General features: G+C 35.6%; 1 pseudogene; it reads right to left on the reverse strand.

Annotated features, from left to right (window-relative positions):
* Nucleotides 1-12499: 12499 nt before the first annotated feature.
* Nucleotides 12500-14142, reverse strand: LOC107030131 (annotated as a pseudogene).
* Between the last annotated feature and the right edge of the window lie 243 nt (nucleotides 14143-14385).

Raw genomic sequence — 14385 nt, forward strand, 5'->3', positions numbered from 1 at the left:
TAAATCCATGAGTGTTGATTGATGACCAATTGAGACTCACCGTAGACATCCAATAGAGGTTTTCTCATATCTGATGCCATTTCAAGGCGCACAATCAAAGTTTGGTATTCTGCAACATTGTTCGAACATATTTCACCTAGAACAAATGAGAATGGTAAGATTAGTCATTCTGGAGATATCAACACCACTCCTGCCCTTGCTCCATCTCGGCTTGCAGATCCATCAAAGAACATTGTCCATACGGACAACTCGTTAGTAAAAAATGCATCTTCATCAGGGAACTCATCTGAAGTTTCCTATTTCCCCAGAAGAGGGTGATCAATAAGGAAATTAGAAAGTGCTTGCCCCTTCACAACTTTTTGAGGTGTGTATATGATCTCATATTGATTAAACAAAATAGACCATCTTACTAGACGTCCCAAGAGAACTGGTTGAGTCATTACGAACTTCACGGGAGCAGCTTGAGAAATTAGCTTGATAGTGTACGCTTCAAAACAATGCCTCAATTTTTTATTGCATAAAGCAACGCTAAGCACATCTTCTTAATGGGTGTATAATTAAACTTAGGTCTTAATGAAGTTCCGACTTGGATAGTACAATGCTTGTTCCTTCTTATCTTCATTCTTTTGAGCAAGAAGTGCCCTAAGTGATCGCTCTTGCCACTCAATGTATAGTATCAATGGCTTTCCAGGAGTTGGTGCCCTTAATACCGGTGCATTTATCAAGTATCTTTTGATGCTTTCAAAGGTATTTAGACTTGATTTGTCCTAGTGTAAAGGATCACATTTCTTCATCAAATGGTTGAAGGGTTGACATCGTCCAGCCAGGTTAGAAATATACCTCCGGAAGAATGCCAAATTTCCTTGGAGACTGCGGATGTCTCTCAAGTTATTTGGCTCAGGAATTTTATTCAATAATATCAATCTTTGCGGGATAAACTTCAATTCCATGGTGACGCATAATGAAGCCAAGAAACTTTCCTGAGGTGACCCCAAAGGCGCATTTGATTGGGTTCATCTTCAAGTCAATCTTTCTTAACCTTTCAAAAATAATTCAAATGTCTTCAATATGGTGTTCCCTTTTCTTCATCTTTACCACTAAGTCATCCATGTAAAATTCAACCCTCATATGAAGCATCTCTCCAAATATGTTTTGCAGTGGACGTTGATAGGTGACACTGTAAGACCCCCAAAATGAGTTAAGGTGTCTATACCCTAACATGATTTTTTATTAATTTTATAAATTCATAAAATGACTTATAATTTGATTTAGAGGTAGTGTGTAAAGTTTGAGGTGATTTGGAAGTTAAACGCCAAGGGACTACCAAGACGTTCGACGACTAGTCACCTATGTGCCTCATATTTCTATACGTGTTTATAATTGTTTGAAAAGATCTTATGAAGTCTTAAAATGTTTTATAATGATTTTTAATGGTATTATATTAAGTTTCAAGAAGTTTGGAGGTTAAACGTCCAAGAACGTCCAAGACGTTTGAAAGATAGACTTAAGACATGCATGTGTGTCTTAATGGGGCCTTGCATGTTTGGACATGTTGCGAATATTTATTTTGGGTGAAAATTTTTTGGGAGGTCCAAAACTTGTAAAGGGTTGTATTTACATTGGAAACGTTCGGGTACGACTTCTAAAGGGCCCCGCAAAAAGGGCCCACAAGAAGGACCCAAGACTGGTCGAGACACAGCCTTGGCAGTGTCAATCGACTCAACCAAACGATGGCCTGTTGGTTGGCCAATGGCCAGTAGGTGAAGTATCATAGATTTACTCTTATCTTGTCAAGTCTTAACCCAAAAATAGGCCAAGTTCCAATCGACTGAACCAAACGACGGCCAGTTGATTGACCAACGACCAGTCGATGGTGATCCGTCGTTTGTGGCCTGCAATCACTGCCATGCGACTGTTTTACTTAAGGGGGGAATGTGAAATTCACACCGTGTACTAAAGTGACTCTAATTGATAAATTTACCTTTTTTGGGTGCATTTAAGGGATAAAACACGTGAACAACTCATTTCCAATCCCTTCTCACGAAATTGAACCTTCCCTCCAAAACAAATTTTCTCTAGAAACCTCAATTGTTGTTGAAGCTCAAGAACAGCTTGTAGATTGGATTATCCTGGATTCTTCACCAAATTTTTGAGGTTTTCAACTATACAAATGTATGGTAATCCTTCATCTCCAAGTAACCTTTCACTTGAAGAGTTAATCTCAAGTTTTCAAAGAAGGTTTTATGATCAAATCTCTTATTCTTCAATCTAGCCATGGGTTCTTTCTAAAAAGAATTTAAATGGTTAAATCATGATGAATTGATGTTTATGTATTGGTTTGAACGTGATTTTAGTCCAATTGCATGATGAACCCATGTTCCTTCCCTAAATCGATTTAGTCCTTGCATGGGCTTTGTGATAATGGCTTGTTAATGGTTGAATTATGATTCTCTTACGTTGAATTGTCTTAATCTAATGTTATTTACGTGAATTAATGACGAATTGATGATGAAGGATCCATCTGGATCAATGTATGAAAGATTTAAACATACTTAGTTTGATTTCTATGATTCAATGTAACATTGCCTTTTTTATGATTTAATGTTGAATTCAAATAAGTAATGATGATTATATCTACTGTTTCAGGTAAATATCATGAATGAATTATCGAGGGGAATCTCGTATGATCAAATTAAATAAGAATTGGCATGAATTGATCTAGTTTCTCCTAAGCGATTAAGTAGTAAATTGTGATCACTGTAACATTGGTCCTTAATTGTATAACAGTGCATTTTGAGTATGTTAATATGCTTAGGTCTACTGTATAGAATGTGTATTGATGATGAATTAAGTGATATGTATCAAGGTATGATAGTTCGAATAGGATTAACCAAGCAAGTTCCTCTTCCACGAATTCCTAATATGAAGCGTGTTCACAGTGATATCGAGCTTATTGGAAATTGTCGTAGGATCTCATTTAGGCTATGATTTCTTTAGCTACTACCTTAAAGTAATATTAATGATACAATATGATTGATGAACTAAACTATGGAAGTTACTTGATGATCTATAACTCTCTACTTTCTACCATATATGTGATATAGTGGATGGTAGCATGACTTTGTAGCAACTTCTACATGGTTTCTTCATGATTAAATGTATGTGTAACTACTTCCCTATATACATATTGACTATGGAAAGGATTTATTTATCAATGAAGATCAAAGGATAGTGTGAAGAGTTAAGAATGACTCTTCTTCTCTACTTTTCTACATTATGCATTTGATGAAGCCTTGTATAACATTGTGTGGTATGGTCCACTTATGGTGGAGGTGTTTACATTATTGTCATTATATATGTGTTGACCATGGCCTTGAAGTCAAATTAATGAATATATGGATGAGTGGTTATAATGATCACCTTATGTAACTTGTGCCTAGTCTTCTACTTTAGTTATGAATCTAGGTTATGTTACTATTGTTATGCGCATGTAAGTGGTTATGTTAGGATAATGTGTAGGTGATTCCATTAATGAAGTGTTAAGGATTGATGAACCCTACCCCTGTACCCCAATGTGAATGAGTGAATAGCAATTGTTAAGAGTCTTAAAGTGTAATGTGAAGATTGTCTTGCCTCCTATGCTACTGTGTGTTGTATGGTCTATGCTTGTGGTCTTAAGAGGGTGACTTCCTCAATATGTTGTTGATAACCATTATGTGATCATATTGACCAAGGTACACACACCCTCACTTACAAGTAGTATAGGTCATGGTGTCTAAATGAAGCGTAAATCTCATATTCACTAATGTCTACTATTATGCATCCTAAGATTGAGTCCATAAAGGTTTGTTATGAACATGTCTTATATGGTATAATGTGAAGTACGTGGTATGATGAAGTATGATTATACCTAGTGTCTAATTGTGTTCATATGAAATCATGGTTCGTATATTTACACTTGTACACTTATGCATGAATGAATGATGTATGTCCATGTGTTACGCATATGAGGGGATGACTATCCTAAACCTATGTTTTATAAAAAAAATGATAATAAAGGTTTTTTCAATAAAGGAAACTTATCTTAACAACGAGTAAACTTGAGTTTGAGTGTGTGTCCCTTCCCAATGTGGGAAGGAAGGTTTACCATAAATCTCATGAGGTGGATAACCACAATGCCTCAATAGGTATAAAGAGGGTTTCCATAAGTGAATAACTATAATGCCACAATTATGCATAAAGAGGGTTTTCACATGTACCTCCAAGTTCCATAACTATGTTGGCACCATAGGACACTAGCTAGTGGATCCACCTAGAAAGCTATGTCATATTTGGTTCTACTTTGACTAGTAGACCACCTTCTTTCGGTGTGGGGTTTCATGACACCGGTATCCATGTTTAGCATCACATGGTCTATGTCAGTTAAGGCTATAGTTTCCCTAAAGTAAAATCAAAAATGGAAGTAAATGACTAGGACCCTAACTAGGATGACTTAAGGGAGGTTACTTAGGATAGATAGAAGTAATGAACCCATCTAAACATTGCACAAGTATCCCCTTAGGAAGTCTTAGGAAGGTATTCTAATGCATGTCACTATATATATGTTTTTTATGCATGACTTTGTAGTATTGGTCTACTTTTTATGAAGATGTGCATGGTATGAGTCTATATGCATGATGTTGATCTTATTTACTATATGATGAAGGTCTTGTATTGACATGAATGAAGTTGTCTTCACTTACTTGTTGATGTATGAATTGGATGGTAAGGCTTGTGGTCTTATGATAGGTTTACTAAGTATGTGTGAGGTTATAAGGCTTCACATATACATTGCACTAGTAGGCTTAGAGTAGGATTGTGAGTAAGGTCTTATAATGCATTGATGTAAAGTGAAGTTGGCATACGTGCAAGTTGAATGTAGCTTACTGTAATAGACTTATGGTATTGGCTTAAATAAGTCTATGTTGTACTATACTTCTATGATGGTATGTGTTTCCTTGTGTAGATTGTATGTATGGTTTCCTTGTGTCCTTAAAGTGATGCGTTGCACCAAGTATCACTAGAGGGTTACTTGGGAGGCTAATGAATAAAAGAAAGGAATGTTCACTGTAAAGTAGGAAATAGCTCACTATATTGTGACTTGAAAATGTCTTAAATTCTATACGTGATCTTATGAGATGTTTGGACTTTGGATATGTTTATATGAAGTATGTGAATGATAAAAAATGCTATTGGATAAAGGTTTTATGAAGATTTTCTCAAAATGGCATGAAGTATGATTTCAAGAAAATGTCCCTTTCAAATGCATGTTTTTGCATGGTTGTCATACTTAGTGCATTCTTGTACTAATCCCATTCTTATCTACTTTTTACACAAAGTGTAGGTTATGGATGATTAAAGCATGTCTATATTATTGAGGAACTTGATATGTGATTCCCAAGCTCAAGGAAAGGAATCCTTAAGTCCAAGGATGTCCTAATGTTTAGTTAGTGTAATGTTTATTAAATATTGTATAGTTAGGTATTATGTCTTAAGGGTTGTGTCCCTAATGTACTCTAATGTTGATTGAGTCTAAGATGACAAAGAGACTTAAGGTCTAAGTATGTATTATGACTTATGTTTTATATATATGCAGTAAAGTTCCACCATATGATGTGCTATGAATGTTTTAAATTTTCCGCTAAATTTACTATGTCAATGCGATGAATAATAACTATGGGATTGTATAAGACCTTGAAGAGGTCAAGTACCAACTTACTTCTAGGGGGTACTCCCCGGATGTGACTGGCACAAACATTCTTTAGACCGAAGGACATCACTTTGTAACAATAAATTCCATTCGGAGTTCGAAAGTTAGTGTATTCTTCATCTTTTGGAGACATTATTATTTGATTATATCCAGAGGATCCATCCATAAATTAATTAGCTTCATGCCGAGTTGTAGCATCAACCATGAGCTCAATATTCGGCAGAGTGAAATAAACTTTTGGACATGCCTTGTTCAAATCTCAAAAATCAACGCAGACACGTATTTGACCATTCTTCTTCTTAACAGGTACACGATTTGAGATCCACACTTGACATCTCGAATAAATCCAGCTTCAATGATCTTGTTCACCTCCGCTTTAATTTGTGTGACGAAATCCGGATGAAACACTTGTTGTGAATGCTTTATAGGATGTGTTCCCTTTTTGATCCCCAAATGATGAATAGCTATCCTGGGACTAAAGTCTGACATTTCTTTGTACAACCAAGAAAAAACATCCTTGAACTCAACCAATAACTTGAAGTATTTCCTCTCTTCTTCTGGTGTAAGAAGTGCACTAATGAAGATTGGATTTGGATCTTCTAGAGTTCCTAGATTTAGTTCCTTGAGGTCGTCTACGGTTAATTATACGCCATCCACCATTTGAGGGAGATCCTATTGGACATCATCATTTGTATCATCAACATATGGACCTTCTTCCACTTTTATGTGATAGGATGATTGTGGCATGTTTGAATCTTCCACCTCACTTCCCACGAAGACTGTGATGGCTTTATCTTCCTCCTTCTTGATTTTTTCATGAAATTGGTTGGTGACAACAATTGTGCTTCTTTTCACCTTCAATGAACCATCAGTGGTGATTGACAATAAAACATTTCTCTTAATACGTGATGGGAAAACATTATGAATCTCCTTGCCGTTAATTACATCACAAGAATCTTGATTTTCATGCTCCAGCAACCTTTGGTTCCCAAGCGATGAAATATAGAAGTATTGGAGGTGTTTTCATATTCGTCCACTTGTTTAGAGGATCCTCTTTCATCCTTGCAGCCCAATCTTTGAAATGCAAAAACACGAGGTGTCAGTATTCCAATGCATTCAAACACCAAAGTATATCGTGGTGTTTTACCCTCCTTAGATTCCTTTTATTTTCTGTAGAGGTGTAGTGGGATGAAGTTATTTCTTTCCCCTTCTTAGATGAAATTCAAAGAGGATCCAACAAGCTGAATCCTAACCCAAACTTAGGAGTGGCGACATGATATCCTTGCTTTCTCGACTGCATTTGAGACTTTGTAAGCCCGTATATCATTTCACCAGTGACTTCATCCTTGAGTTCTCCTAACTTTGCTGGATTTGAGAAATCATAGTCTGATTTTTCAAACAATGTGAAGACCTTTTGATCAAAGTTTACTTTTATCTTACCAACTTGGATATTTCTTTCGGAGGTCTCCAAAGCGAAACACGGGAACTGTGCAACTGGGATAGTCATTTTCTCCTTTTAATCTTGGAATGTTATGTGACTAGGTTCCTTCCTCGGTGGCTGGACTTGTTAAGTGCATTCCTTTAGCAGTGGTTGCCCATTTTTTCAACGTTCACATGGAATACATCAAAAAATTAGTTGTTCGTCATTCATATTAGTTTGCAAGTCTCCTTTATCTATTGAAAGTTTAATGGAGAACTCTTCCATTCTCTTCTTAGACATGTTGATAGCGGCCCATTGAACTTTACTATCTTCGAGATCAATTGAGTAGATTTCTACATGTTCCTCCATATTTGCTTTTCCAGAATCTAAATAGAATTTTGCATTTACAAAATATGACTCGTCTCAGTGAAAGGATTGATGTTTGCATCTTTTTGACAACTTCACCATCTTTCATATACTTCATGCATTGATGCAAAGTAGATGGAACCACTCCATTTTCATGAACCAAAGGACGTCCGAGCAATAAGTCATATGATGTTTTTGCATCTATGCCATGAATCAAAGTGTTTGATTTCACGTCTCCAATGGACAATTCTAAACGAATCTTCCATATGGACGTTGTTCTCCCTGACTGAAACCTTGTATCATTAGGTTACTTTTGGGCAATTCATCAATAAACATCCCATGTTTTTTCAGAACGACTTTTTGCATGATATTGACTGTCGAACCACCTTAGATTAGTATGCGATTAAGATTTTGTTCTTGAATAGACCCTACAACAAACAAGGGCCGTTATGTAGCTTAGACCCTAACAACAATTCATCCAATGTAATAGGACTTCGAACCTTCTACGATGAAGAACCATTAATCTTTCGGTTAGTACAAGGCTTGACGCTTTTTGATGGTTGTAGTTGATTCGATCACGCCTTGTTGACCTTGTCTTAGGAAGTCGTATCCTAAGGACTGCTTGATGTCTCTGCTTCTTATAAGTAACCAAATTCCAACTATCAACTTCATTTTCTTTGTGGTTGTATATCTCTAATGAACCTTCAAGAGTTTTTCTTGGAAAATCAACTTGGACAGGCGCTAAACCTCCGAATTGCAAGAAGGTGGTATTTGGCATAAATGACGACCGTGAGCAATTCTTTTGATTTGGTGTTACTCTAGCATGATTTGCCTCGCTGTTTCATCTTGGTCAGTGATGATTTTTGCTTCACTTACCAACATCATGATTTTTTGAATCAAGATAAAGCATTTACTTGTCGGGTGTCCAAGGACGCGATGGAACTTGCAATATCTAGGATCATCAACCTTATTGATCTCTTCGGGCCTCTTTGATTCAAGAAGATCAATAAATTTATTAGCTAGCAATTCCTCAAGAATCATAGATACATCTACATTTGGAAATGGGTATACCTTTGCCTCTAATTCCTTTAAGGTTGGAAGTCTCCTCTCCTCTCTTGGATATTGACTTGGGTCTTCCTCCTCTTTTAGTTTACTCTTGGTGGTGATCTTTACAAAAGTTGTTTTCACCGCCATAGATTCCTTAAGTCTCGATCTTTGAGGTTATACCTTTCTTGAACTCCTTCTTTTCCTTTATCAGATCAGCAAAAGGAGATGACTTCCCATAAATTGTGAGGCTCAACTCCATGTCATGTGCTCATGTAGCAAGTTCCTCATAAGTTTGCGATTTGATTCCTGGTAGTATTTATACAAGTCCCTAATGCATACCTTGAATTCAAATTTCCTCAGTAGATATTTCAGAAAGACGATCTTTGCTGTCCAAACTCAATGATCTCCATCGATTTATGTAATCCACGACTAGCTCATCCTTTCTTTTTTTAGTGTCGGTCAAATCTATCACGCTTACGATTCAGCGAGTATTGTAGAAACGATTGAGAAATTCCTTCTCGAGTTGCTCCCAACTATCAATGGACTCGTGTTCTAGGTCTATATACCAGTCGAATGAATTCCCTTTCATGGAACGAACAAACTCTTTTACCAAAAGGTCACTATGTGTTCCAGCATTGCTACAAGTTTCAACAAAGTGGGCGATATGTTTCCTTGAGTTCCCCTTGCCATCAAATTGTTGTAGCTTTGGTGGTTGATAGTTTATTGGCATTGATAGACAATAAATCTGTCTAATATATGGCTTGGAGTAATACAATGAACTTTGTGGTGTTCCGCCATATTGAGCCCTGATAGTGTTCGTTATCATGTCTTTCAAGTGTTGGACAGATAATGTAGCAACTGAAAAAGATTGTTTCTCATTTTGGACTTTTGACTTCGCCTAGAGATTCTTCAATGTCCTTGTTTCGTTGATGAAAACCAGATGGACAAGTGGGAACATGACTTGACTCTCCATGTGTAAAGGCGTACAACTTGTTCATAAGTTGAGCAATATGATAATTTTTGTCATCAACTGATTTCTTCAAGGCCTCAATGGTTTGCTTTATCAGCGCACACTTCTCGTCCATGTTAGTTGAGTCAGCCATCAAAGCATTGCCATTCATTGAAGTTGGAGAATCCATTGAATCTTTGGAATCACCAAAGTTGGAGCCAATTTGAGAAGATTCTCAGAAGAATACAGACGCAATTGCGCCTAGGTGTTGCACTTACAACCATCGTATGAGAGTTGTTGCCATTCATCGCCTCCAAAGAAGTGAAGTATTAAGATCCATCTAGCTCACTGTTATTGAACTTATGCCGACTTCTCAGACCAACATGACTGAGACCAGCAGATACGATATCAGTAGAGTCCTTGTCAGAAAAATCACAACTCTTTCTGAAGGCCATTGTAGTAGTAGCCTTTTTAGTTTCTGATTTGCAAGAGAAAGAGATGAAGAGAAGAATCGGTCCCACTGGGCTTGCCAAATTTGTTCGCAAAAATCAACTACAATTAACGAATCATTGTGAGTACAATTCCGTTGTTTTCTTGATTCTCTCTCCTAAGTTTCTCCTCGATTCGAGGGCCTTCAGTAGAGTATTTCCAGAATTGTTGGATGATGTAGACCTCGTTGATATGTTGTCGATTTCTTGGATATCGCAAAGCACTTCATCGTAGTAAGTTGATCTCCGGAAAGAACTCTATTGATCACTCATTTGAAGAGCTATTGATGTTCATGTTGCAGCTTTCTCCAATTTGCTGAATGCTTGTTGAAGAGTTTTATTGATGCCTTTAAATTTCTTGTCTATACCCTATTTATAGTTGTAGGGAGTGGAAAAGGGTTTCTTGTGATTCCCCAAAGGATGTCATTTTGACACTTGGCACATTGTGACTCGTTCTTGCATTTGAATGAGACTACCACCTCATTTGAATACGTGGCGTCACCTTGTTGGTCTTGGATGCCTAGTCACTGTGACAAGTGACATGTGTTTGGACTTCAAGGTGAAATGAACCTTGAATTTGAATTCTATAATATGGACTTATTTATTTGTAAATCCTACATTAATTATTTAGCCCAAATGAACATGGATTTAATTTAAATTTTGTATAATTTGATCCAATACAATTCATGTTTACACCTAGGCACTTTCTCTTCCCTCCCAACTTCTACTGGATCCCACTTTTCATGTTTCACTACTCAAACCTTGCTAAAAGGTACCAGCTACTGTGAGCCACCCTCTTGTCCTTGACTTGTCCAGTCCTTGTTGCCTTGACCATTCTATGGTCCTTGATAGACATATGGTGCAACAAAGTAATAAAGCAGTTGTATAGTTGTTGATTCAATGGTAGAATCTTCCTGTTGATCAAGCCACGTGGGAGGATATTCATACACTGATGATCGGATTGCCAGAATTTTCTCTTCCATGATATGATATGGGCCAGAAAGTTGGTTAATATAGTTAACAACTTCACGATTAACTATATTGACCATTTATCTTTTTTTATCGTCTTTACATATTAGTCCTTGTATTTTTAGTTTTTGCATCAGTACCTAGGGTTGTTATGTAACCATCCGTTCACGTAGGAAAGGCAGTCAATGAGAATTCTGTCGTCGTCTTATTCTTTTCATAGCTTATATTCTTAGTTGTTTTCTTTGTCTTCCGATTGGAATTATCTCAGTACATATCACAGAGAGATTAAATCTATTAGGTGATAGTTAGGACACGTCAAAAACTGTAAATTGAGGTAGCTGTGATAAAATATCCACGCATGACTAATTAGCAGAAAATTAAATGTTCTACAATCAGTAACTCTCTTTTTTTTATTTATCTACCAAAAGTTCCCCGACTTTCACATAAAGCATAGAACTTTCCACAACAAAAATGTAAAAATTAAAATTCAAAGCTTCACATAGAAAGTACTAAATATGATGAAAATTACCTTGTGATTTTATTTACATGAAATCAAATTACTGTTAAAGTGCAAGTTTATTTCATGATTTTAGAATCATTTCATGAAATATCAAATTAGCCATATTTTTGATGATTTTATTTCAAAATTTCACATTTTTCGACAAAAAATTGACCCATAAGTCATATTTGTAAAAAAAGAAAAGAAATTCATCATTTTGTATTAACATAATTTTTGCAAAAATATTGAAGGAGTAATGAAATTTTCACAAAATATAAACATAATGATATATTTACTAATGATACTAATTGATGAACAACTCAAATTAAAAATAAAATAAAATAGTGCACTTCAACTCATGTTCAATTTTTACCTTCTTATGAATTAAAGTTTCTCAATTGTTAGTAGTTTGCATCACCTTAAGTCTACAAGGAGTTTACGACTTTCATTAAAGCATAATAACATTTTTAGTTGAGTTTCTAAAAATGAACTTAATAAGATAAATGTTTTTTCAAGTGTTTCTTGTTTTCTTTCAAAAAAAATTAAAATACTTTTAAGTAAAAAACAATGTTCGATAAATTAATTGTATAAGCCTTTTTAGGGTAACTTAAAGATCAAACCAATTTTCAAAAAAAACTATTTCTAAGCAAGTATAAGTATAGATTCTCAAAATTATTTCCAATAAGTACTTTGGAAGAAAATCTACTTTTCTCCATTTTGGAAACAACTTTTGCTAATTTCAAAAGCACTTATTTTATTCCAAAGTTAAACCAAATATCTCACCTTTTCAATGAGAAAATAAACATGCTTAGCATCCCAAAAGCTTAGCAAAACATGGTATAATCTTACTATACTTGGAATACATATGAAACTTGATGAAGAATCCACTATGTACTATGAAAACACAGAAACGAAAAGCACAAGTTCAGAAACACAAAGAACATGAAACCGTAACAAGTTTACACGTTTACTCCACGCCTTTATCTCAGGAGGCAATATCTTCTTAAAGTGGTCAAACTACAAGAGATTTCACGTCATCCACTTTCCAGAGGTCTTCTTCATACTTATATCACCTCATAAACCCTTGATCGTTTAGAGCGTGCTGACACATGATGAATGAGTCACTCATGAGGTTAGGAATTTATCTAACCTAGACGGTTTTTCAAGATTTTATTCATCAAGCTCGGTAAAAATTCTCATCGGCTCGAGTGGAGGGTCTTCAGTAATTATGCAATGAGAAATGTTGAGCACTTTCAAAAATTTTAACTCCTCCAAGATTAGAGACAGAGTACGTTTAGATAACACCATGCAACTTACACTCAATACTTCCATGTTTGGAAGAAATCAAGCCAGCGCAGATGCAAAGAGCATATCACAGGGCCCCATAACTTTGAGCATGGAAAATTTTTGGACACTCCTTCCAATTTCCTCGATGACACGTGCAGGATTATTTATTCTTGGTATTGTTAGTGATTCAAGATCTTTCCATATATGAATAGCTCTGCACATTGTTCGCTTTTTATTTTGTTCCAAGAAGGAATAACAAGGCGTTTAAGTTGTGGACACCTGAAAAAAAGGAGATCTAATTAACTATCTTATTCCTTTGTCATAGTAATTTTTGCTTCTTTAAGAATAATGGAAACTCCTTGGGATCTGATACCTCTAAAAGTCTCTTGTTGTATGGTTTCTTGATTTAAGTTATAATTACAATATCATAGAAATAGGAAAGTTTATTGGGGGAATATCTCTCGGCAACATACATTAACTGATTGTCATTAACATACAAATTGGGATGGAAGATCAATGTTTGTATGTTTGCACGAAATGAGGTTCAAGCATATATTAAGGACTCGGTTCAATTTTCTTCAGACGGACTGTCAACATATACGTACGACTTAATGGGAGTCTGATGAAATGCGATTGAAATACAGACAAGTCCAGCATTTTCCAGAGAAGTGGATCACAACAAGCCAATCGCCATACACGACAAACTTGACGAATTGCATATTTCAACTGGAAAAAGGTGAAAGGACAAGATTATTGTCAGCAAGATAATATTAATATCAAGGTCCTCCCATCTCCTTATAGGAGAATCTCTGTTTTCCATAGCAACAACTTCAATCTTTTTTTTCCCTGAAACTCCATAAAGCTTCAATCTCCTAAACTCTTGTAGAAAAAAGAAAGGTTATTACTTCTCTAGATCCATGAAGAATACTTAAATTTCTGCCGTCAAATTGATGATGGTGATTGGCTTTTTGTATCAGACCATAAGAATAAAATGTCCAGCCATGCAATAGATGAAACCTAGAAGAGTGTACAAATACGTCTCATGAGTTCCGTGATGCCTAAAATTTCAGAAACTAGAAATATATAACCTGGAATAGGTGGTTGCAGTTAACGATATGTTCTTGCTGGCATAGCTGATAGAAGTATCACATTTCCATAAAATAATTATTACTGAACAAAGAAAAATCATACAAAAACTTAGGAAGTAACACTGATTTGCAGAAAAATTCCCCGAGGAGGAACTTTGAATGTCCGGAGCAAAAGGGTTGAAAAGCTGAAGGCTTGTTGTATGTTTTGAAGAGCAAGACAAGTACAAATTAAAGAGAACTGGTATGGTCCTTTTGTAACCATTCTGCTCTACGCGAATTCAAATTTTCAATACTATTTTATGATAACTTAAATGGAGTGATATGTACATTGAGAATTCATATAGCTATTATTTTATGCGCAAATTAAATCGTTATATAAACAAAATTAAAATTTAATAAATCAAAACCAACCTTGTCAAAGAGTTAAACATTAATAACAAGAAAACACACATTTTATCATACCACATTTAATTACTAGTAATTGAAATATTTAGAAAAACCTTGAATTCAGATCTATTTGAGC

The sequence above is a fragment of the Solanum pennellii genome, chromosome 9 (genome assembly GCF_001406875.1).
Source record: "Solanum pennellii chromosome 9, SPENNV200".
Taxonomy (NCBI): Eukaryota; Viridiplantae; Streptophyta; class Magnoliopsida; order Solanales; family Solanaceae; genus Solanum; species Solanum pennellii.